Genomic DNA, 23693 nt, shown 5'->3' on the forward strand with positions numbered 1-23693 from the left:
TTCACGAACTGCTGATTTTTTTTTTCCCCTCTAACATTCTGTTCCCCTCCAACATTTTGTTCACCAGAGATATAGTGTCTTGTTACTTTTTCTTGAAATGTGTCAGTCAGGTTTTGGTGTCAGGTTTATATGGGCTTCACAAAATGAGTTGGGAAGCATTTTCTCCACTTCTGTTTTTGGAGAGATTTGTGTTAAGACGGACGTTATGTTTTTCTTAAAGTTTGCTCCTGCCTGGGAAGAACGTGAACAGCCCTAGCTCACAACAAGGAGTAAACTTGCACAAACTCCACTGGAATTGAAAGTAGACGAGACTGGTTGGATCAGAGGTGGATTATTACGGCACAGCAAATAGCAGGATTATTCCCTCCTGCAGGTCTCCCAGGGTGGTGTGGTGGGATTGAATGGTTGCTGTGCATGCACTGGGTTGTGCTGTAGCTGACAGCCAAGGTCTCAGCACCTTCTTAAAGCAAGGGAACAAGCCAGTGTCCCTTTCCTGGGGAGTGAGTAGTCCCATGGTAGTGATTCTGTGGTTGCTTTGACCTATTTGACTGCTCATGGAAGTGGCCACAGACACTGCTCAGTGCTAGGGGATGGTTACGTCTCACAGGTTGGCATATTCACCAGGGTCATGCAGGGACACTCAGGGCCATTGCAGACTACCTCTCCAGTGAAATCATCCGGGCATGAGGTTTTCTTCATGAGAAGGTTTTTGATTATAGGTACAGTGTCTTTATTAGATATTGAGCTATTCTGATTTTCTGTTTTCTCTCCAATCAGCTTTGGTAATTTGTGTCATTGGAGGAATTTATCTATTTCATGTAAGTTGCCAAATTCTATTGGCAAAGGATTCATAATGTTCCTTTCTTATTCTTTTAATATCTATAGGATCTATTGTCATTTTTGAGATTGATAATTTGTGCTTAATTTTTAATTTAGTAGTCCTGCTAAGGGTTCATGAAGTTTGTTGATTTTTTTTTCCCCCGAGATCAAACTTTTGACTTTATTACATTTCTCTATTTTTTTAGACTATTTTTTATTTCACTGGTTTCTGTTTTTACCTCTACTGTTAGCTGGTGTTTAATGAGTTCTTTTTCTAGCTTCTTAAGGTAGAAACTTCAGTCACTGATTTTAAATCTTTTTTCTTTTTTCTCGGATAGACACTTAAAGCAATAGCTTTCCCTATGAGCCAGTAGAGCTGTGTCCCACAAATTTTGATATTTTGTCTTTTCATTATTATTAAGTTGAAATATTTTCCAATTCCCTGTGCCTTCTTTGATCCATGGATCATACAGCAGTGTATTATTTAATTTTCCAATATTTGGCATTTTTCATTTCTATTAATTTTATTGATTTATTTTTTGATAGTTTCTAATTTAATTTCATTATGGGTAGAAAACTAAGATGTCAACCTGTCCAAATTTATTGAAACTCATTGTATCCTGGTGTACATTCTCTGCGTACTTGCAAAGAATGTATATTTTGATGTTGGTTTTAGTGTTCTGTATATATCAAGAAGTCAAGTTGCTTTAGGGGCGCCTGGGTGGCCCAGTTGGTTAAGTGTCCGACTTCGGCTCAGGTCACGATCTCACTGTTCGTGGGCTTGAGACCCACGTTGGGCTCTGTGCTGACAGCTCAGAGCCTGAAGCCTGCTTCGGATTCTGGGTAACCCTCTCTCTCTGCCCCTCCTCTGCTCACCCACTGTCTCTCTCTCTCTCTCAAATAAATAAATAAATACAGATTAAAAAGTTACAAAAAAAAAATCAAGTTGGTTTATAGTATGGTTCAGATCTTGTCCCTCTTTCAGGAATTTTTATCTACTCGTTCTATCAATGACTGAGAAACAGATATCAAAACTTCCAACTATGGTTGTGGGTTTGGCTTTTTCTCTCTTGGTTCTGTCAGTTTTTGCTTCATGTATATCCAAGCTCTGCTATTTGGTGCCTACTCTTTAGGACTGTGGGTCTTCCTCTCGCAGGGATTCTCTTATTGTTATGAGATGTCTCCCTTTATGTCTGGTGCTACATCATTTCTTGGAATTTGTACTTTGTTTTAAGATTTTAAAGTACTCTCGGTGGCCAATGTGGGGCTCAGACTCACAACCCTGAGATCAAGAGTCACGTGCTCCACCGACCGAACCAGCTCTTTTCCATCCTTATACGGTCATCTTGTGTCTTTATTCTTACGTTCACAATAATTCATAGTATCGCTCTTCATATACTCTTTGTTACTTCTAGTTTTTGTTCCTCAGTTACTCTTTTCCTGCCTTTTTGGGGGGATTAATAAAACTATTGTTTAGCATTCAATTTTATTTCCTGTAGTGATTTCTTGGCTACATTTAAAAAAAATTTTTTTTAACGTTTATTTATTTTTGAGACAGAGAGAGACAGAGCATGAACGGGGGAGGGGCAGAGAGAGAGGGAGACACAGAATCTGAAACAGGCTCCAGGCTCTGAGCTGTCATCACAGAGCCTGACGCGGGGCTTGAACTCACGAACTACGAGATCATGACCTGAGCTGAAGTCGGATGCTTAACCGACTGAGCCACCCAGGCGCCCCTCTTGGCTACATTTTTAATTGTTGTTTCTTTAGTGGTTGCTCTGGGGTCACCACTCTACACTCTTAACTTTATCTAAGCCTTATTGTTATGTTATTTATTAATATTGTTCCACTTTCTACTTCAATTTTTACATCTTGTACCTGACACTCTTCATTGCCTACTTCAGCTTTTCCAACTAACAAACGTAGAGCTTTAAAACAGTTTAATTCCATTTACTCACACTCTTTTGCGCTGTAGTCATTGTATATTTTACTCTTTCGTAATTACGGTCCACAACTTACAATGTTCTCATTTATGTTAAACCATCCTTTTTGGACTTTTAAGGACGTTAAGAGAAGAAAAACACAGTCTTTTATATTTCTCCACAGATTTACCTTTGCTGGTGTGCTCTATTCTTTTGGGTACCTCGACGTTCCTTTCTCTTCAGCCTGAAGAACCCTCTTTACCCTTTCTTGTAATGCAGTCTGCTGGTGACAAAGTCCCTCAACTGTAAAAAAAAATAAAATAAAATAAAATAAAAAATAAAACGTGTTCATGTACTCTAATTTTTGAAGGCTATTTTCAGTGTATATAAAATGCTCAGTTGGTGCTTTTTTTCTCTCAGACTTTACAGGTTGTCCTGTGTTTGAGTTTATGCAGAACGGTTTGTCTACATGCTTCTGTCTTCCAGGCCACTTCTCCCACTCACAAATGTTCTTCGTCTGCTTTCCTCACATTCTCCCCATTCAAGGTGTGACTCTTCACCCTCCTGACTTTCTGTTCTGTGCTGACTTCTTTCTTGTTTCCACTTGTCTATACACGAACATCTCTTTCTTTGCCATATCTCTGCTGAAGGGTAGTTGGGCCCGGTGGTGGCAGCGACCCGGGAGTCAACTTCAGAAGTTACTTGAGGACAGTTCTCTTACATAGACACCACATTCTGCCAGGTTTTCTGAACGTTTCTGAACGTTTTCTGAACGTGTTTGTCTTCTATTTTTGGCATTGAGGGAGTAGCGTACTCATGGGGTAGCACCGCAGTCACAAGCCTGCTGGGTCATGAAGTGGATGAACATTCCTGCCTTCTCTCTCTCCTTCCTCAGCCCTCTGGGAGAAGTACTATTGGCCACGAGGCTGGGTCACAGACAGTCAAGTAGTGTATCACATCCTTGTTCGGCCCCCTTGTCTCTGCTGTTATGCACCGCCCTTTTGAGCATCTACAGGAATATCACTCCTTGCTTCACACAAAGCTCGCCAGGCCCTTCCCATGTTGGCATCCAATAGGGTGAATATTTTGGTAACATTTTCCAGGAGGTCTGAGGTCTGTGTCCTGCCCTGGATCTTGGGTGTTATGTATTAACTTTCAGAGGCCTGTTTAATTTTGGCCCATAATCTGCAGTATGTGGTAGCTTTTTGTCAAATTTTGTGTTTTGGGGTTATCGCCATTACTTTATCCCATTCACAGTGAGTTTTTCGCTCTCTCTCTCTCTTTTTTGTTCTCTTTCTCTATATTTTGTAGGTTTCAAGGTAAGTTATAAAGTACAAAAAGCTTTCCTTTGTCATATCCAACTGAGAGTCCACACATTGTGTTTCAAATGGCTTTGGTCTAATTAGTTGATGCAGCTAACTGATGAATAAAATGCCAGGAGAAAGGGCGAATCTGTAGAAGCTTCTGAAACGAAATATTTAACTGTATGTAATCTTGTTATTTGGCCAGAATTCTCTATTCCTCACTCTAAAATTTGCATTGTGGGGATTCTAACTATAATCAGGTTTCAATAAAATGTGTGTCACTCATGGCCCATCTTACTTAGTCGGAAGATATTTATTTAGCGCTAACTACATGCGACGCATTGTGCTAGGCGCTGCTTCAAAAGAACGGCATCAAGATGGGGAACGTCTGGATAATCTTTACAAATGAAAGTAGTGACTCCAGGTGACTGTCTAGTACCTTGTGTAGGGTTGACAGTCGGCACACATATGACTGGTTAATGTATGTATTTCAGTGATTGATTTGGGGGCATGGAGCCTGCATGGGATTCTCTCTCTCTCTCTCTCTCTCTCTTTCTCAATCTCTCCCTCCACCTCTCCCCCACTTACTCTCTCTCAAAATAAATAAACATTTAAAAAAGGAGTTGTATCCAAAAAAAAAGATTGATGACAAGGGTACAGAAAACTCTGAATAAGCTCTTGACAGTTTTGCATAGCGAGATGGGCGGCATAGAGAATGCTTCTTGGCCATTTTGTCTCAGCTGATTTATTCTTCTGTCAGTCTCGGTTTCACATCCTCTTATTTCTTTTCATTATTTTCTCCTGGATGCTTTTCACGTGTCTCTTAAACATTCTGCCCGAAACTTTGTTGATAACCCCCTGAGAACAATCTGAATTCAATCAAAACCCGAGTGAAACATTTACACCACACTCAAAGGAAAAAAGAAATCGGTTTCTTGGGATGCAGTTGGCGCCCATGTGAAATACTGAATCATTTCCCCAAAAGGGTGAAGGTAAACAAGTCACTTAAAACCTTTGGATGGATGGCGCAGCTTGCCACGAGGCCAACTGTACATGTGAAGTGTGAGATAAGAGCACCTGGAGTGGTATATCTTGAGAGGCGTCACTGATTTGAGTTAAATGCAGGGGAGACATACTGTTCACCCTCCCAGTGAAGCAGGCAGCAGCGCGAATGTTTAGGGCACCCGGACGGATTATGAGTTTTTCCACACCAGGAGATGAGGCAGGTGTTTAAAATGGCTGAAGTAGGGGCGCCTGGGTGGCGCGGTCGGTTAAGCGTCCGACTTCAGCCAGGTCACGATCTCGCGGTCCGTGAGTTCGAGCCCCGCGTCAGGCTCTGGGCTGATGGCTCAGAGCCTGGAGCCTGTTTCCGATTCTGTGTCTCCCTCTCTCTCTGCCCCTCCCCCGTTCATGCTCTGTCTCTCTCTGTCCCAAAAATAAATAAACGTTAAAAAAAAATTTTTTTTAAATGGCTGAAGTATAGCCGAAACAATTACAGAGCCTGACAGTGAGAAGCTCTGATCAGTTGCATTTACAAGAAGAGATGACAATTAAACTGTCAGGCCAGGCAAATGACATGCTGAAATTTAGAGCTGCATCAGTAAAAAATGTAATGTTTATAGCCAACCAAATTTAAAAAAAATTTTTAATGTTTATTTTTGAGAGAGAGAGAGAGACAGAGTGTGCAAGTCGGGGAGGGACAGAGAGGGAGAGGGAGACCTGGAATCCGAAGTAGGCTCCAGGCTCTGAGCGGTCAGCACAGAGCCCTATGCGGTGCTCGAACTCGCAGACCGCGAGACCATGACCTGAACCGAAGTTGGACGCTCAACCAACTGAGCCACCTAGGCGCCCCGTAACTGACCAAATTTTAAAGAATGTTGTTACACCTAAAATATCTGAGCTTACAATATCTCTCTCAGCACAGAGAACAGACTTGATAGGGTCTCATTAGACATCTAACAAGTACTTTGTAAAACATAATAGGAACATGGAGTGTGGTCAGGAGGGATTTGAGCCTAAGCTGCAATATGGGAAGGAGAACTTTTGGATGCTCCCATGGGCCTGATGTTCTAGAGAAGCAGTAGTTGCATTATATTAAGAGGATCAGTGATGTTTTCTTGAAGTGTATCAAGTCACAAGGAGTCGTCTCCAAGCTACATACAAGACTTCACCCAGCATTTGGAGGAGTCCTTTCTACTGGGATTTAAAATTCCATGAGGAACATGGTGACCAGCCTTCTCTAAATGCATGCTCAGTTTTTTTCCTTTTGGTCTTCTTGAGCTGCCAGAGTTGATTTTCTTGTTTCTGATTTGCACATTTTGTACGACTACATCAAGAACCTCCTTGAATTATGATGGCAGAGGCATTCAAATCCTGAACAAATGTCATTTAGGTATGCAGGGAAGATCTTCCACGGATTATTTATAATAACTTAAATTTCGAAAGGAGTGCTGCTGGCTTAAGGGCACTTATGCTGCACTTGACCTCTGAAGAGCTCTCATTTTATGAGGTCTCCAGGTCCCTCAGAAGCCTGAAGATAGTACAGTTTTCATAGTTGCAGGAAAAGAGGTTTATACCTAAGCATGGGGGTGAGTTTAAGTGTTGGATCTCAGGGCTAAATTTTATAAAGAACTCTCTCCAGCCTTCTTTTCTCTACTTTCAGGAAGGACCCTTGGAACTTCATTCTGCAGGTGGCACTTGCAGCACCAGGAAATTGGCAGTGAGTTTTGCTGGCTCTGGTCCCATGCTTTCCTCGTGATTACCCACGATGCTGGGGGCAGGGCGGGGGGGGGGGGGCAGATGGCCAGGAAGTCAGATAGTAGGACTGAGAGGGGGTTTGGAGACAAACACATTCTGAAAAAGTGCACGGGATACAAGAGTCGTTTTGCTTCATTGTGTTTAAGATTTCATTGCCGTGTTAAGCTTGGAATCGCCTCTGTGGCTTTACATTAGCTCAGAGAATTACTGTCACCTTGCAATTGAATAGTTTTTTTAATAGATTCCCCTAACGAATCTCTTCGCAGATACTCTAGCAATGGAAATCTTATTTGAAAAATCATCTCAATGCAATCTGGAGCTTAATGTGTATTGGAATTATCTATTGATTTCACTATACACTGGTCATATTTCCCCTACTTTCCATAATAAAGCTAGATGCAATTGTTTAGTTAAAGTTCTCTCCCTCCACATTAGGTTTAAATTTTTAAAGACAGCTTTCTATAAAAAAACAGCTTTCTATAAAATCAGTGATTTTCATCATTTCTTTAGTTTACCTGGCTGCTGACAATCCATGTCTGTGTGTATTGCTTGAAGGCCTTCAGGCCTCGTGTCTGATTTGGGATTGACAAGGGACCTTGACCTTAGCAGCTCAGAGTGAGCGTATGGAAAATTCTAGACACTATAATAGGCAGGATCTATTTCATTTTTATTCCTATTCCCATTCCAGTGACTGCACTTACTTATCTTTCTTAAAAATGAAGACATTCCCATACAAATCCTAGAATATGATAATATATAGACATAGCCTTGGCAATAAATTAAGTGAAAAATGTGAAGACTCAGGCAAAACATTGGTTTCTGCATTAGTCAGGGTTTTCCAGAGAAACAAAACCAATAGGATATCTATCTATCTATCTACCTACCTACCTACCTATCATCTATCTATCATGAAGACTTGGCCCATGAGATTACAGAGATGGAGGAACCCCACAATCTGTCATCTGCAAACTGGAGGTCTAGGAAACGTGGTGGTGTAAATCTTAGTCTGAGGGCAGGAGAAGATGAGCTGAGATGTCTTGGCTCAATAGTGAGGCATAAAAACAAGGCGGGGAAATGCTTCCTTTCTCTACCTTTTTGTTCTATTCCGGCCTTCAATGAACTTGATGGCCACCCATGCTGGGGAGGGCCAATCTACTTTACTGAGTCTAGCCATTTAAATGATAATCTCATCTGAAAATGCCCTTACAGGCCCCCCAGAAATAATGTTTACTGTGGGCACCCCATGGCCGGTCAAGTTGACACATAAAATTAGCCATCACAACATCTTTTTGATAGTCTCACATAGTGCTTTGATTTCATTCATTCATTTATTTAAAAGAAGTTAGTTTTTCTTTTACAACCTGCAGTCAGCCTCCGTGAGTGTTGAATTTCTATTCCATGGTAACTGCCAAACCCTTGCTAGTTATTTCAGGTGGATCAGAAGGAAAATATGATCTCAGGTTGAAAATTGGTTCCAGGCTGTGTGCACCAGGCATCTAGAGAAGTAAAGCACCGAATAGTTACCCAGTTAATTAGGTCATTGTAGACAGCCAATGTGGATAATCTAATATGGTGCTGGGGAAGAGAGGGGAAGGAGTTTAAGGGTCCCCGGGTTCAAAAAAAAATGTAGCAACTGCAGGCACCTCAGTGTAAGGCCATATTTTAAGTCTCCCAAATGCCTCATTCCAGCAGGTTTATTTGCCCGCAGATCTAGGTCAGCCAAGTCCTGGAAATGAGAGAAGGTTTTTGGACCAGGATGGATTCCCTTAAAGGAGCCAGGTCTCCTCGGTGCTGATAACTCCCATTTGTTCTCTGAACATCTTGTCTTGGTTCTGTAGCCTGTGAGGAATTTAACTACAGCCTTCCTGCCCTTGCTGATCTCATGTCCCTTTTCCTTTCTTGTTTTTTAATTAATTAATTTATTTTCTGAGAGAGAGAGAGAGAGAGAGAGAGAGAGAAAGGATGAGAAGGGGAGGGGCAGAGAGAGAGAGGGAGAGAATCCTAAGCAGGCTCCGCATTGAAATTTCAGAGACCGATGCGGCACTCTATGTCACAAACTGTGAGATTATGACGTGAGCTGAACCAAGGGTCGGACGCTCAACCGTCACGTCCCTATTCCATTTCAGACCCACTGACCTGGGCAGGTGCTCGACTTCATTTTGCCCACTTGGATTCTGACTCACTCCTCCAGGAAGATCTTTGATTAATGTATGTGTGTGTGTGTGTGTACGTGCACATGCACATGTCCCCCATCAGGACCACCTACCATATGTCTATTTGCTGACCTACCAATTTAGCCCAAACAACCAATTTTTCTTGTTTCCTGTTTCCCTGTTTTTGTGCCTCCCAAGCATCCTAAGATTCCAGCGTAGATAATGGGAATGGTGAGCAGCTGTGTGAGGTTATGACGTCCTCCCACGCTAGTGTCCTTTCAAAGTACTTCCTCTCTTGGCAAGGCAAGTGTCTGAAACATCTCTTTCTCTTTCCTAATTGGACCTAGTTCCTTCTCTTGCTCCAGGACTTATGTCTTAACTCATAACCACCGGACCTCTGAGAAGTGAGACACTCCAAGCCAAGTGTGAGTTTTAACAAAGCAAACATCATCCCTCCATCTCTGGATACAAGCCAGTGAGTCCCTGTCCTGTCTGATGAGGAGCAGGTGCAGACAAAGCTGCTCTAATCAAAGCTAAATGCACACATCTTTCTAAAACCTGAGTGTGCTGTGCTTTACAATACCTGAGTTCGTTGGTAAATGCAAATGATAAAGAGACCATCATACACACTTCATTAAAAAGTGTGTTGTAGCTCAGTCGTAACGAATGATAATGGGGTGCCAGCTGAACACTAAATGCTAATACACGCTTGAACTGGAGAGTCTCCAGCTGTCTCTAGGATATTCTGGATACAATCAAAAACAGATTCGATTCTCCCCAGACCACGCTGGGACTCCTTACTAAGAGCCCTCTGTTGAGATGTAGGATAATATCCCTGGAATGGTATGGAGAATGTCTTAGTTTGATGATGTGTTAATGCTGAAAATGTGCACGGATGTTAGTTTTGATAATGTTTTCTGAGGCGCGAATGCTGTAGGGGATTTGCCATTTTCCCACAAACTATTCCTTGGTATGGTTAATTTTTGTCGGAGATTTTAGTGATTAGAAGTTTAGAAGGTTTGATTAGATTAGATGATCATCAAAGAAGATTATACTGTAGAGCAGAAGTTAAGGTATGGGGGATGGGGGGCACCTGGGTGGCTCAGTCAGCTGAGCATCTGACTTCACAGAGCCTGCCTCAGATCCTCGGCCCCCCTCTCCCTGCCCCTCCCCCACTCACGCTCTCTCAAAAATAAGTAAACATTTAAAAAAAAGATATGGAGGATAGGAATCAGAATTATCTGAGTTTGAAATGCAGCCCTACCACTTTCTGGTTATGTGACATTAAGCCTTATATTCCTCTTCTGTAACATTGGGATAATAGCAGGACCTTTGTCCTCCATTGTCACGAAGACGAAATTAGACAAGGACCCATTCCTATAATGATTGAAATAGCAAGATGAACTGTACCTCCAGAACTCGATTATTCTGGTCTCTCTAAGTATGAGGAAAATGAACGAGAGGCCTTGGCCATTTATATCTGGGGTGCCTTTGCAAATGGTCTTATTGTCCCAAACGATGTCCAGTGCAATTGGAGGTGATCACAACACTTCAGATTCAGTGAGTTTTTAGACTGTAGACTCCACTGTGTTTGCTTATGTTTGCATTGCCAGGACCTAGCGCAGTGCTTGGAATATAGTAGCCGTGGAAAAATACTTTTCTCTTTGCTCTCGGTTTTGTCTTCTTCCTAATCTTCCTTTCCTTTCTTCTGCAAGTTTTCTTTCCAAATGTGGATCTAAGTCTGTCTCATACTTGCATCCAGCAATCAAGAGAGAGGCTCTGTCTTTTTCCTGGAAGCATCAGCTATTTGGGTGATGTCAGTCTAGACCTGCCAGGGCCCCACCCATTGATAGAGCAGGAAGCGAAAGATCAAGGACAGCAGCTAGGCTCATTCAACAGGGGGCTTTGAGAAGAACTTAACCAGTGGATTACATGTGAACATATAGGAAAGGATTTAGGGAAACCAGCAAGGGAGGACTCCAGACTGCTGTCACCACCCCTGTGCCTGAATGGACTAGGAGGGGGCAGTTACTGGAACCTGGGAGAAGCTGGGACAAGCGTCTGTTGACATTGAGCCCTATGTTCTTTTCCCACTGTTTCCTGAGGTTTCGAATTTACTGTCCTGTGACCACTGATATCATATTTTATCAGAAACCCTTCAAAACTCACACTCGAAACTTTATATGTGCCTGGCTTTTGAGTGTCTATAAATAACTCAGCTTCTTTAATTTGGACATTTCTTACAAATCTGGGACTATTTTTAGTTATTTTTCACATCTTCTACCTCCTATAGGTAATTTATACCCTGTAGTATTTAAAAATTACCTATTGAATAGCTTGGTTCTTAGATTCATTCAGATAAACTTCTGGGTATACTTTTATACCTCTGGTGTTAGAGTTATACTTTTCCCTTTAGGTCCTTGCATGTTCTCTTCTATAAAGTTTTCAGGTCACAATTGATGGGCTTTTATAGACATCCAATTCACTCAATCAATTTCACCTTGTGTAGAGAGAATTAATCTGCTGAGTTTTCTAGACATTAGCAATACATAAAAATCCTGTAACAAAGTATGCTATCATCGCTTTGAAAATGAGTAATGAGGCATGACAATTTCTTTCTAAAGCAATAATCAAGAAAGAGAGCCCTGCATTTAATTCATTATGTGAACCCATAGAAAGAGCAAAGGAAAAATAAATATTTTCATCCATTTGAGTCAACTTCAAGCCTCAAATTATAGGTTCTTGCTACTTGGACTTAATTGCTATCACAAAGAAGCACAAGTGGCTGTGATCAGATATCTCACGGAATACAAAAGCATGAATCCTTGACATTTTGGAGAGTAATATAATCATCTTTGCCCTACCTGAACTGATTTTCTTTCCTAGTGATTATTCTTTAATATTAGAAATGAAGACAAACCCAAACCTTGCGAAATTTTTTTTTTTTTAACTTTTTTTTTTCAACGTTTATTTATTTTTGGGACAGAGAGAGACAGAGCATGAACGGGGGAGGGGCAGAGAGAGAGGGAGACACAGAATCGGAAACAGGCTCCAGGCTCCGAGCCATCAGCCCAGAGCCCGACGCGGGGCTCGAACTCACGGACCGCGAGATCGTGACCTGGCTGAAGTCGGACGCTCAACCGACTGCGCCACCCAGGCGCCCCGAAACCTTGCGAAATTTAAATGAAAGTCCTATTACTGAAAGACAGTTTATAATAGGTGGTAAGAACTTAAGTCATACCCTTTGGCAGTATTCACATTTAAAACAAATAATGAATATCCTTATGAATGTCAAGACTTGGTTAATTTTAAAGTTATGTACTTTCTTAATACACCAAATTTAAACATCAGTCTTTGTGATCAGAGTCTCTAGGGTGGGACCTTGTGCCGGGTGGGTCTCAGAACCTGCCTCAGGCTGGAGAGGAGAAGGGCTCCCTGACTGGTCAAGATCATGAATACCCCCAGGAAAGGAAGCAAGGTGTGTGGCCATTAGCGTGGGGAGTCCAGTCTGTCCTCATCTGCCTCCAGGTCTCTGTCCCAAGGGAGGAGCTTTTGCGTCTTGGGGGGCCTCTTCTGACTCTATCCTTGTTTTTAATGATATGTCACAGTTGCATTCCTTTTTCGTCATTTATAAGCTTTACAAACATTGTGAAATATTTCAAGCGTGCAGAAAATTTCCGAAAATAATATGCATGTGCCCACAACACAACTTTCTTAAATACTGTAATTTACCATGGTTGCTTCAGATGTTTTTCTTTTACTGAGAGAAAAAAACAAAACAAAACAAAACCCCTCATTGTATGCCTGGGGCGGGGGCGGGGAAGGGGGGTACTCTGGAGGGAGAAGGCAGGTCTTCCCTCCCCAACCCCCAAGGTTATTCAGAACCACGTGAGGGGGCTTTCTCTTGCTCTGTTATGATTACTACTTCTGTTATTATTACTACTTTACTATTTCACCACCCATACCTCCTGGATGCCATCTGCTAACCCCCCTCATCATTAGTGGAGCTGAGTGTCATTTCATCTATTTTTGGCAATTCAGGCTTCTTTGGGGTTGTCTTTTCTTCTTATTGATCTGTAAGGATAAAGAATCCTTTATCCTTACGTGTGATAGGTGATAGATATTGATCCTTCATCAGTAAAATAAGCTGCAAATATCGTCAACTGTGGTTTGCCTTCTAGCTTTATAGCTTCCTTCTTACAACGACCTTTAAAGTTGCAGAGTACTTAATTCTACCAATCTTTCCTTTTATGGCTTATTGTGTCTGTGTTCCTTTACTTATAGGCTGGTGAGGGAAATGAGACAAAGGTGCTGAGACTGAGACCGGGGCTGGGCCTTTCCGAGCTGGTGGCTGGCGTTGGCCGGCTCACCCCGTGGCAGGCGCCGAGGGCCGAGCCCTGTGCTGCCCCTGGAGCCCTGGGAGGGGTGAGGCAGTGGGTCCCCAGCTCTCTGGCTACAGCGCTGAGCCCCCTGTGCTGCACTCCAGTCTGCTGGGCACGTGGGTGCAGACATGGCCTGGGGGCCAAGCTTGCCATTTGGGGGTTCCTGTGGTCTGCCACCAATAAACTAACAGCTGGACTGAACTTTTTAGAAGCAATAAGAAAGCTAGATTCAAATGTCCTTGGGAAAGAGCCTTTCTAAAAAGCAGCCGAAGAATCTATACTGACAGTATGACTTTGTAAGACAATCCTAAGAAATCCATTTATGTAATCAGAGGATGATTTCTCCCCTTTGCCCGAGCAGCTCTGGGCTCGATTCAGTCTGCACACTGAATAGAGGACCCGATAGCCTCAAATCACCTCTTCCAGCTGGGGGCCCGAGGCCACCTTTCTGTCTTCAGAAGCATTCATGTATCCTTAGTATTGCAGGGGCGAGGGGCTTTGTCTGTTCCCCCTGCCTGGTGGTGGATTTGTGCCAAGACAGATTTCCAGTTCTTATCAGCTGTGTGTCTCAACAGGCCATCATAGGCCGGGGACGGGGAGGTCACAGCTGGCAGTCCTGTCTCTGGTAAAGCTCCCCCATTGCATTTGAGAGGACAAGCGACTCGTCCTTGCTTGTAGATAACGTATAGCCTTGGAAATTGGTGGGACCTGCTGTTGGGCGTGTGAATGCTGCCGTGCGGTGTGGCCGGATGAGACTCTGAGATAATTTGAGCACAGTTGTAAGACATGATGTATACAGTCACACCCTGTAATTTGATTTTTGCTTTCAACAGGTAAGAGGACCTTAATATTGCTTTATTAATTCTTTAAAAAAATTATTATTAGCTCATATTATGGGCCACTCGATGGAAGATAAGTGGGTGCTGATATCTAAGACTGGTTGAGTGATGGGACAATATGGGGACAAGCAAGCATGAATTGAGGGAGGCTAAAGTAGGGAACTGAGGAAGCATCCATTAAACCACATTTGTTCTTGGAACTTTCAGGTAAGTCATCTCATTGGCTTTTTGCGGGGGGAGGGAGGGGGTAATGGGAGGGAGAGGGCAAATCTTAAGCACACTCCATGCCCAACACAGAGCCCAGTGTGGGCTCAATCCCACAACCCTGGGATCATGAGCTGAGCTGAAATCAAGAGACACTGAGGGAGCCACCCAGGTGCCCCTCTCACTGACTTCTTAAAGGAACTGATTTTTATTGAGAGCCCTGTATACACCACCTGTTCCCCACATATCTCCTCAAGCCCTCCAACAGCCCTGTGAAGGAGGAGGTGTGCTTCCATTTTTAAGATGAACTTTTAGGGCAGCTGTAGATTGATGGAAAAATCGCAGATAGCACAGAGCATTCCTATACATCCCAGAGCCTGTTTCTGCTATTGCTAACATCTTACATTAGTGTGGTGCATTTTTCCCAAAGAACGAATCAATACTGATATATTATTATCAACGAAATTCCATACTTCATTCAGATTTCCTTAGTTTTTTACTTAGTGCCCTTTTTCTGTTCCAGGATCACATCCAAGATACCACATTACATTTAACCATCAGGTTCCTTAGGCTCTCCTTAGCTGTGATAGTTTCTCAGACTCTTCTTGTTTTCAACAACATTAATGGATTTGAGGAGTTTTGGCCATTATATATATATATAATGTTTATTTGTTTTTGAGAGAGAGAGAAAAAAGGGGAGGGACACAGAGAGAGGGAGACACAGAATCTGAAGCAGGCTCTAGGCTCTGAGCTGTCAGCACAGAGCCCAACATGGGGCTCAAACTCATGAACTGTGAGATCATGACCTGAGCCAAAGTCAGACACTTAACCAACTGAGCTACCCATGTGCCCTGGTCATTTTTAATTTTTAAAATTTTTTAACTAGTTAATTTTATTTTTTAAATTTAATTAATTAATTAATTTAATATAATTTCTTGTCAAATTGGCTAACATACAGTGTATAAAGTGTTCTCTTGGTTTTTGGGGTAGATTCCCATGGTTCATCACTTACATACAACACCCAGTGTTCATCCCAACCAGTGCCCTCCTCATACCCATCATGCATTTTCCCCTCTCCCCAACGCCCCCTATCCACCCTCAGTCTGTTCTCTGTATTTTAGAGTCTCTTATGATTTGCCTCCCTCCCTCTCTGTTTGTAACTATTTTCCCCCTTCCCTTTCCCCATGGTCTTCTGTTAAGTTTCTCAAGATCCACATATGAGTGAAGACATACGATTATCTGTCCTTCTCTGACTGACTTATTTCACTTAGTGTAATACCTTCTAGTTCCATCCACATTGCTACAAATGGCCAGATTTCATTCTTTCTCATTGCCAAGTAGTATTGCATTGTATGTATAAACCGCATCTTTATCCATTCATCAGTTGATGGACATTTAGGCTCTTTCCATAATTTGGCTATTGTTGAAAGTGCTGCTATAAACATGGGGGTACAAGTGCCCCTATGCATCAGCACTCCTGTATCCCTCAGGTAAATTCCTAGCAGTGCTATTGCTGGGTCATAGGGTAGATCTATTTTTAATTTTATGAGGAACTCCCACACTGTTTTCCAGAGTGGCTGCACCAGTTTGCATTCCCACCAGCAGTGCAAGAGGGTTCCCGTTTCTCCACATGCTCGCCAGCACCTATAGTTTTCCGATTTGTTCATTTTAGCCACTCTGACCAGTCATCTAGTTTTAGAATGCCCCTTAAGTGCAGACAGTAGCTGTCTGATGTTTTTCTCCTGATTCTAGGTTTTGGGGTGGAAGACCACAGAGGTAAGCTGCCATTCTCATTATGTCATATCCAGGGCACTCCTTTTTGCTGGTGAGGAAACTGATGCAGAGAGGGGGCAGTGGCCTGCCCAGGCCTCCAGGAGGGTCCAGCACCCATTTGAATCTGGCTTTGTCTAGTCCTTTTACTCCATCATATTGTTCTGTCACAGGCTGGAGGGTGCAACCAGGTCCCAGAAGGGTGGTCCCCTCCATCAAATAGCCACCTCTTCCTATGTCGAGCCCCTTGCCTCCTTATCTTTCTGGTACAGGCGTTTGGAGCTTTCGGGGGAGATGGGAAGGTGGGGAGGTGTGTTCTAAGTGGGAATGGGGTGTCCAAGCCAACTGGAGAAGACAGACATTCCCTCTGCCCTCAGTTAAGTGTCCACCATACCTTCCATGGTGTTTGACTTTTTTTTTTTTTTTAATTTTTTTTTTCAACGTTTATTCATTTTTGGGACAGAGAGAGACAGAGCATGAACGGGGGAGGGGCAGAGAGAGAGGGAGATGCAGAATCGGAAACAGGCTCCAGGCTCTGAGCCATCAGCCCAGAGCCTGATGCGGGGCTCGAACCCACGGACCGCGAGATCGTGACCTGGCTGAAGTCGGACGCCTAACCGACTGCGCCAACCAGGCGCCCCGGTGTTTGACTTTAAAATGCGTATTTCCTTCAAGTTTCCACTTAATGTGCCGCACTTAAAATAATAGTTCTGACAGGGTCATTAGCCAAGGCAATGTTTTCCTAGCCTCTAGTCTTTCGGCAGCAGGAGTTCTGGAGCAGCTTTCTAGGCTGCTATGACTCAGCCGTGACTTTGAGAGTCAGCTCTGATGACTTCTAGTCTGTCTCTCTTCTAAATTTCCGGTTCTTGGGAAAAACAATTAAACTGGCTCAACTCTGATAAGCTCTGAACAAGTGGCAGACTCAAATGGCACAACATGGCCCCTGGGGGCCCACGCAGCACACTGGGGCCGGAGGAGGGTAGGGTCTGGGGAATAGACCCTCACTCCTAACTGGAATCTTCCACCTCTATCTTTGTATTTCTAATGCACAAATAACGGTTTTCAGAGCGTAATCCTTGGACCCGATGCATCAGCGTCTCCTGAGAACTTGACAGAAACACAAATTTATCTGCCTCATCTCAGGCCTGCTATCTCTCAAACTCTGAGGATGAGATCCATATCCAGAGGTGACAGTGCTTAGCATATATTTGACTTTTTCATTTTGTGTCCCTCGATATTGAAAACAGAGTCTCCTTCAAGGCATGCTCAGAGCCTTTGCACTAATAGATGTGCTGTTAGGATGTGCCCAGTCGGCAGGAAGCCAGCTCTGCTGTCTGTCTGCTCTGATCTTTCCCATTCCCTCCTGGCGGGTCGCTGACAATTTTTACTTGATAAGCACAAAACCGAAACCAGAGCCCCGTGGTCCACTTAAATCCTACTTGGAAAGGTATGTAGGTCAGAACTTTTCCAGCTACAAAGGACAGAAACAAAGGGACTTCAAATGTGTCAAGCCCCAAAGGAATTTTTCCACTCATGTGTCTGAAAACTCCAGGAACTGGTTCTTGCTTCAGCAACTCCAGGTTTACATGTTATCTCCAGCTTGCAGTCTCAAAGAGAGAAAGATCCTTGCTCTGCCTGTATCCACATTGGTCTTCTCTCCAAGCATCTCTGGCTGGGTCTGTTTGGGTTACGTGACCTTTCTTGGGCCCATCACCGCCTCTAAGGACCTACATTCCCTATGTGGGGGACAACCTGACAACCATAGAGTCTTGCCCCCTGGAGGTGAGTTAGAACCAGTGGTGTCCTAAATGTCTACCTGCCCACTCTGCTGAAGGGACCTGGGATGCCCTAATTTGTGTCATTTGCTGATTTCCATGGCGTAGTTGTTCCCACCACGGCTGATTTCAAGCCGCCAACATGGTATCGCCAAAGGCAGAGTTGGGAAGAAATGTGCAGTAGCACACCATGAGAGAGCATTTTCTCCATGCAGATACGACAGGTGTAAGTCACCTCAAAACGATTGGTAATTAATTATAAGCTGTAGTGAAGTAATTAGGAACTGATGAGTTTTGAGTAATCATTGCCTTTGTTTTTTCATTATTTGTTTAATTGCAAATCTACGTAAGTTTTTCTTTTTTTCTTTTTTAAAAATATTTATTTTTGAGACAGAGAGAGACAGAGTGTGAGCAGAGGGTGGGCAGAGAGAGAAAGGGAGATACAAAATCTGAAGCAGGCTCCAGTTTCTGAGCTATCAGCACAGAGCCCAATGTGGGGCTCGAACCCACGAACTGTGAGATCATGATTTGAGCCTAAGTGAGACACTCAACCGACTGTGCCACCCAGGTGCCCTTAAGTTAGTTTTTCGATAACCCCTGTTCAACAAGTAGCTCACAAAACTCCTGAAAATTTAGCGGTCACCTCTCTCAAGCTGGTACAAGCCAGGTCCAGCACCCCACTGGTCAGAATCCAAGAGGGCAGAAAAAGAATGGCGTGGCCACTCTACCTGCCATTTTTTCTCCCACTCCCAGGTGGAGACGATATCAGATTTACCCCTGAGCGTTCCTGCAGCGGACTCATCGAAGTCGATGGGTATTAATAGTTTAGCACCCAGGTCCTTACAGACACCTGGCCCGTAGCCACTTGCTGTTGAACAGTTCACTGCCAAGTAGAGCTCAGATGGGAGCACAGAGCATTAGTAGCCTTTGGGCATAAGGCACAGTTCAACATAAATGTCTCAGCAGAGCAAGACAGCATTACACTACTTCAGTCTTAAATGTGTTTTGCAAAGTTTGAACTAAGCAGAAACCGAATCTCTTGCTCGTGCTCGGCTCATCGGAATGAAAGTTTGCTTGTTGCCAATTGCTTTTACTTACAAAAAGTCACACACAGAGGAAGGAGTATTGAACGTGTGCCTACTCATCTTTTCTTCATTTTCGTCTTGCTTTTCTTGAATTTACTGGGAAGGAGCAACACTTTATACCTGCTGTTTGCCCCACCCCTGAAGCTTCCTCTCCCTTAGAGGGGCCGAGGCTAGAGGCAGGGAAACCATTAGCAATCTACTGCACTAGTCCAGGCAAGAGACGACTGAGCCTGAACTTGAGCATGCCAATGGGGATGGAGAGAGGTGCCCAAGGGCACCTCTAAGTTAGACCCAGTGATCTAACTTTTCGCTAGAAGACCACAGGGCACAGACCTGCATGCTCAAAGAAGGTAGATCATGTGAGTACAAATGTACTCTGTATGCCAATAAGTTTAGCACATTTCTTGGAAAAAGCTACTTACCAAGAAGAACTGAACAAATTATTTCATGACAAAAGTCAGATGCACTCCAGCCTTGAATATGCAGTGTAAAATTTCACTTGTACACTGTAGGATTTGGAGATGCAAAGAAAGAATGGAGCACTATTTTACTGGGGATGTTTTCAGTAGGTAAAATTAAGAGAGTTAAAGAATTAATGCATACACAGCGTGTGATATATCTCAGTAAATATGGGGCCACTTGGAGATGATTTATTATCTACAAGAAACCTAGTGAAGGTCAACACAAGACATTAAATCCATTTTAGTGGCTGCGATCAAAGAAAACTCCTAGGGCAGCTTGCTTAAAAAAGAGTACTAATGTAACAAAGCTGTGTTGCTTTCCTCTTGAATTGGCTGAAAGCATCAAACCATTTCTTCTATGGAAATTGAGTCACCTTTTCATCTAGAGAACAAAGCGGTCAGACAGGGACCAGACTAAGGTATAAACTCAAAAAGGGCACTTCATGCGCCCACCAGAAGCAACATGGCTCCAGTTAAATAATGTTCGCATAAGCTCTATTAAAGGACGAAAGAATAATCCCTTAGTGCCTCTGAGAAACTGTTGAAAGTCTTTCTAATGTCAATCAAAAGCCTTACAACGCACATCACTATACATCACCAGTAAATACCCTTCCAATGCACCCTAAGAACCATCTTTATAAAGTGAAACCTTCTTGGGAATATGGAAAGATACCAGCAATATCTAACAGATGAATGACTGAATTTTTTTAAAGGGGCAGGTACGTCGTTCCTTAGATTGTGTTTGTTTCCAACAAGTTAATGCATTAGCGTCAATTTTTTATGTTCAGATTTGGCTTTGGGTCCAGGAAATTCGGCTTCTGCCGTGACCTGGTAGGATTTTAGAACTACTTCTTTGTTTAGGTCACAACTATCACTAGGTGCCACTGGCTGGGTACCAGTCTTTTTTTTTAATATTAAAAAATTTTTTTAATGTTTATTTTTGAGAGAGGGAGAGAGACGGAGAGAGAGAGAGAGAGAGAGAGAGAGAGAGAGAGAAACCAAAGCAGGCTCCAGGCTTTGAGCTGTCAGCACAGAGCCCGATGCGAGGCTTGAACTCAGGAACCGTGAGATCATGACCTTAGCTGAAGTTGGACGCTTAACCGACTGAGCCACCCAGGCACTCTTGGGTACCAGTCTTTATAAGCATTTTCTCTGGGAGATACAGATGAGGTAACTGAGTCTCAGAGAAGTTAGGTAACCCCCAAAGTCAAGGAGTGATGGCTTTGGGTTTTGAACTCACACGCCTCACCCTAGAATTTGTCCTCTTAATTACTATCTTATATTGGTTGCCCTGCTGAGTAATAACTATACCTAACATATAGGGTGTACTTTACAGTTTGCAAAGTGTTTTGCCAAACCTGATCTAATTTCAACATAATATTAGGAATATGATGACTTAGAATTATTCTTCATCTCTGCGTTACTCATTTTAATTATTGACTTCCTTCATTCATAGGGAGAAAGTGAAATGATTAGGCGAGTGAAGGGTGTATATACACTTACCCTGGGATGTGGGGTTTCAGCTGGGCTCTCTTTGTGTCTCTCCCCATCTCGATGTAAAGCATCCGTCTTACTTGGTATCACACTCAGCTCTTAGGCTCCACTAATCACTGGCTGGCTGATTGCTCTATTGTTTTCAACACTGCCCTGGGGCATTGGTTGCCCCACATCTTTTCCAAGTTCACTAGGGTAGGGGTAGTTTTGGAGGCCAGCCTTTGAGGTTTGTTCTGATCCCAGTAAGGCTCTGCTTAGCTGTCTCTTTCCTTGATTCTCTCTGATGAACTGGCTGGCCTGTGGTTTAGCTTGTTTCTCTTAATTAAGAAGAGCTACCATCCCTCTCTCATTTTTGTAGGACCCAAATCTCCTTGTTTTCAGGATAACTCTTAGGCTCAAACTTTCCCTTGCTGTTTCAAATAAGGTTGATTCCTTTGGGGACTGCTACTTCCCCCCAGGAAAATTCTCTGAACCACTACTCCAGTCACTGGGTGGGCAGTAGCCTCTGGCCTTCTGGGCTTGCCTCTGTCAGTGTGGAGCCTCTGTCCTATGAGTGAGCTGGGGAGGGACAATGGGGGCCCCAGTATTCCTGTTCTGATGAGCCCTGAATCGAGTGTCCATCCTTCTGACTGGGGGAATGGGTGCAGGAAAGGAAGCCCCTGATGTCTTGACTGAGCTCACCAGGAATGTAGCCTCTTCAATAGAAGTTGGAAGGAATGAGGAATGCTGGCCACCTGCTCCCTTCAGTGAGCCGTATCCTTATTTAGGAGCTGAGGGGACAGGGAGCCCTCTTTTTTGGCCACAGCTACCCAGAGTGGATGGTTGGGGGTAGGAGCTGAGCTGGGTGGGGGAAGAGAGGGAGTAGTGGTTCAGGGGCCACAAACTTCTACAGTTCTTAGCAAGTTCCGGTAGATTTTCTTCCCTCCCTCCCTCTCTCCCTCCCTCCCTCCCTCCCTTCCTTCCTTCCTTCCTTCCTCTTTCCTTATTTAAATTTATTCTCAAGTTAGCTAACATACTATGTAGTCTTGCCTTCAGGAGTAGATCCCAGTGATTCATCTCTTACATTTGACACCCAGTGCTCATCCCGAGTGCCCTCCTCAATGCCCACCCCCCACTTCAACCCTCAGCTTGTTCTCTGTATTTAAGAGTCTCTTATGGTTTGCCTCCCTCTCTGTTTTTGTCTTATTTTTTCTACCCTTCCCCTCTGGTCATCTGTTAAGTTTCTCAAATTCCACATATGAGTGAAATCATAGGATATTTGCCTGTATCTCACTTATTTCACTTAGCATAATACCCTCCGGTTCCATCCACGTTGTTGCTCATGGCTCCAGTAGATTTTCTTGAATAAATGTTTCTTCGTTTGCTATGGGCCCTTGAAACAATTTCCAGAGGAAATCGGTTGTTTTTAAATAGTTTTCACCAGGTATGCTGGTTTCTCCAGGTAGCTGGTCTGCAGAGCTCCTCACAAATGCTCCTTCTTGCCATGAGCAGTTTGTAGATGAGAAACCTTAGGCACAGAGAGGTGAAGTGACTTGCCTCAAGTTACACAATAAATGGCAAAGCTGGGCTGCAAAACCATGTAGTCTGACTCCTAAAGTTTGCGCTGGGCTGAAAGGAAGGAAATTTCTGGGGGAGGTGGCACCCCCATATCCTCAGGTGGGGGAGAGGCTCGAGAGTGAGGCATACTGGGAACTGTACTGAAAACCTTGCCCTCCCTGACACAGCTGCGTGTTGAGGCCTGTGCCACATCACGCTGACTTTCTCTGGTCAGCTTGAGACATCCTCAGGGAGGCTGTGCGTGTACCTTTCCGGCAGGCAGTGGAAATGGATTCCGCCTAAGCCAGTATGGCTGTCCCTCTGCAGGAGAAACGCCGCCTCACAGAAATCTCCACTGCTTGTCTTAAATTGACATCTTTGTCTCTGCAGTCGGCGATTTGGGCTGAATACAAGGGGGTTTGGTTCAGGTCTGTCATGCAGGCCCTAATTGACAGTCTCCTCCTGAGACGCCTTCCACTCTGGCCACCTCCCAGGGCCTGCCCCAGGCTTGTCTCTCATCATCAAAAATGTCCCATTCTGTGCCCTCCTCCCTACCTCCTTCCCTCCCTCCAGGCTCACAGCCTCCTAAGGAGAGGGCTTTCAGATCCCATCACCTGAACTATGGTCATGTGTGAGTCCATAGTATGCTGTAGGCCATTTGTTAGCACCCCCCCTGGAGACCCAAAGCCTTTCTCCAATGAAATGAAGCCAGTAATGGGCATTTCAAACCACTGTGACTGTTGGAAAAGTGTCTTGGGGTGGGTAGAACTCTGTGGTATCTGCTTGCCTTTCAAATCATACGTTGCCTACTTTATAGAGCTGCTTAGATGCCTAAGCGCCACATTGGCAATGCAGGTTCAAGGCCGAGCTCTTGATATTCAACCCCAAACCTGTTCTAGTGTCTTTCCTTCTTACCCTTAACAGCTCACTTGCCAATCCATCGATAATCTCCTCGAAAACATGTTTCGTGTCTCCTCCTTCCCTCCACCTCCATTGCTAACACTGTCCCAGGCTCCCCCCGACCCCCGCCATCATGCATCCAGAACACCGCAGTCACCACCTGTCTCCCCACTTCACGCTCTTGCCCCTCCCCCATCCATTCTCTACCCAGTAGCTGATCATTAAAAAAAAAAAGTGAGGGGCGCCTGGGTGGCGCAGTCGGTTAAGCGTCCGACTTCAGCCAGGTCACGAT

Source organism: Leopardus geoffroyi, chromosome D2 (genome assembly GCF_018350155.1).
Source record: "Leopardus geoffroyi isolate Oge1 chromosome D2, O.geoffroyi_Oge1_pat1.0, whole genome shotgun sequence".
Classification (NCBI taxonomy): Eukaryota; Metazoa; Chordata; class Mammalia; order Carnivora; family Felidae; genus Leopardus; species Leopardus geoffroyi.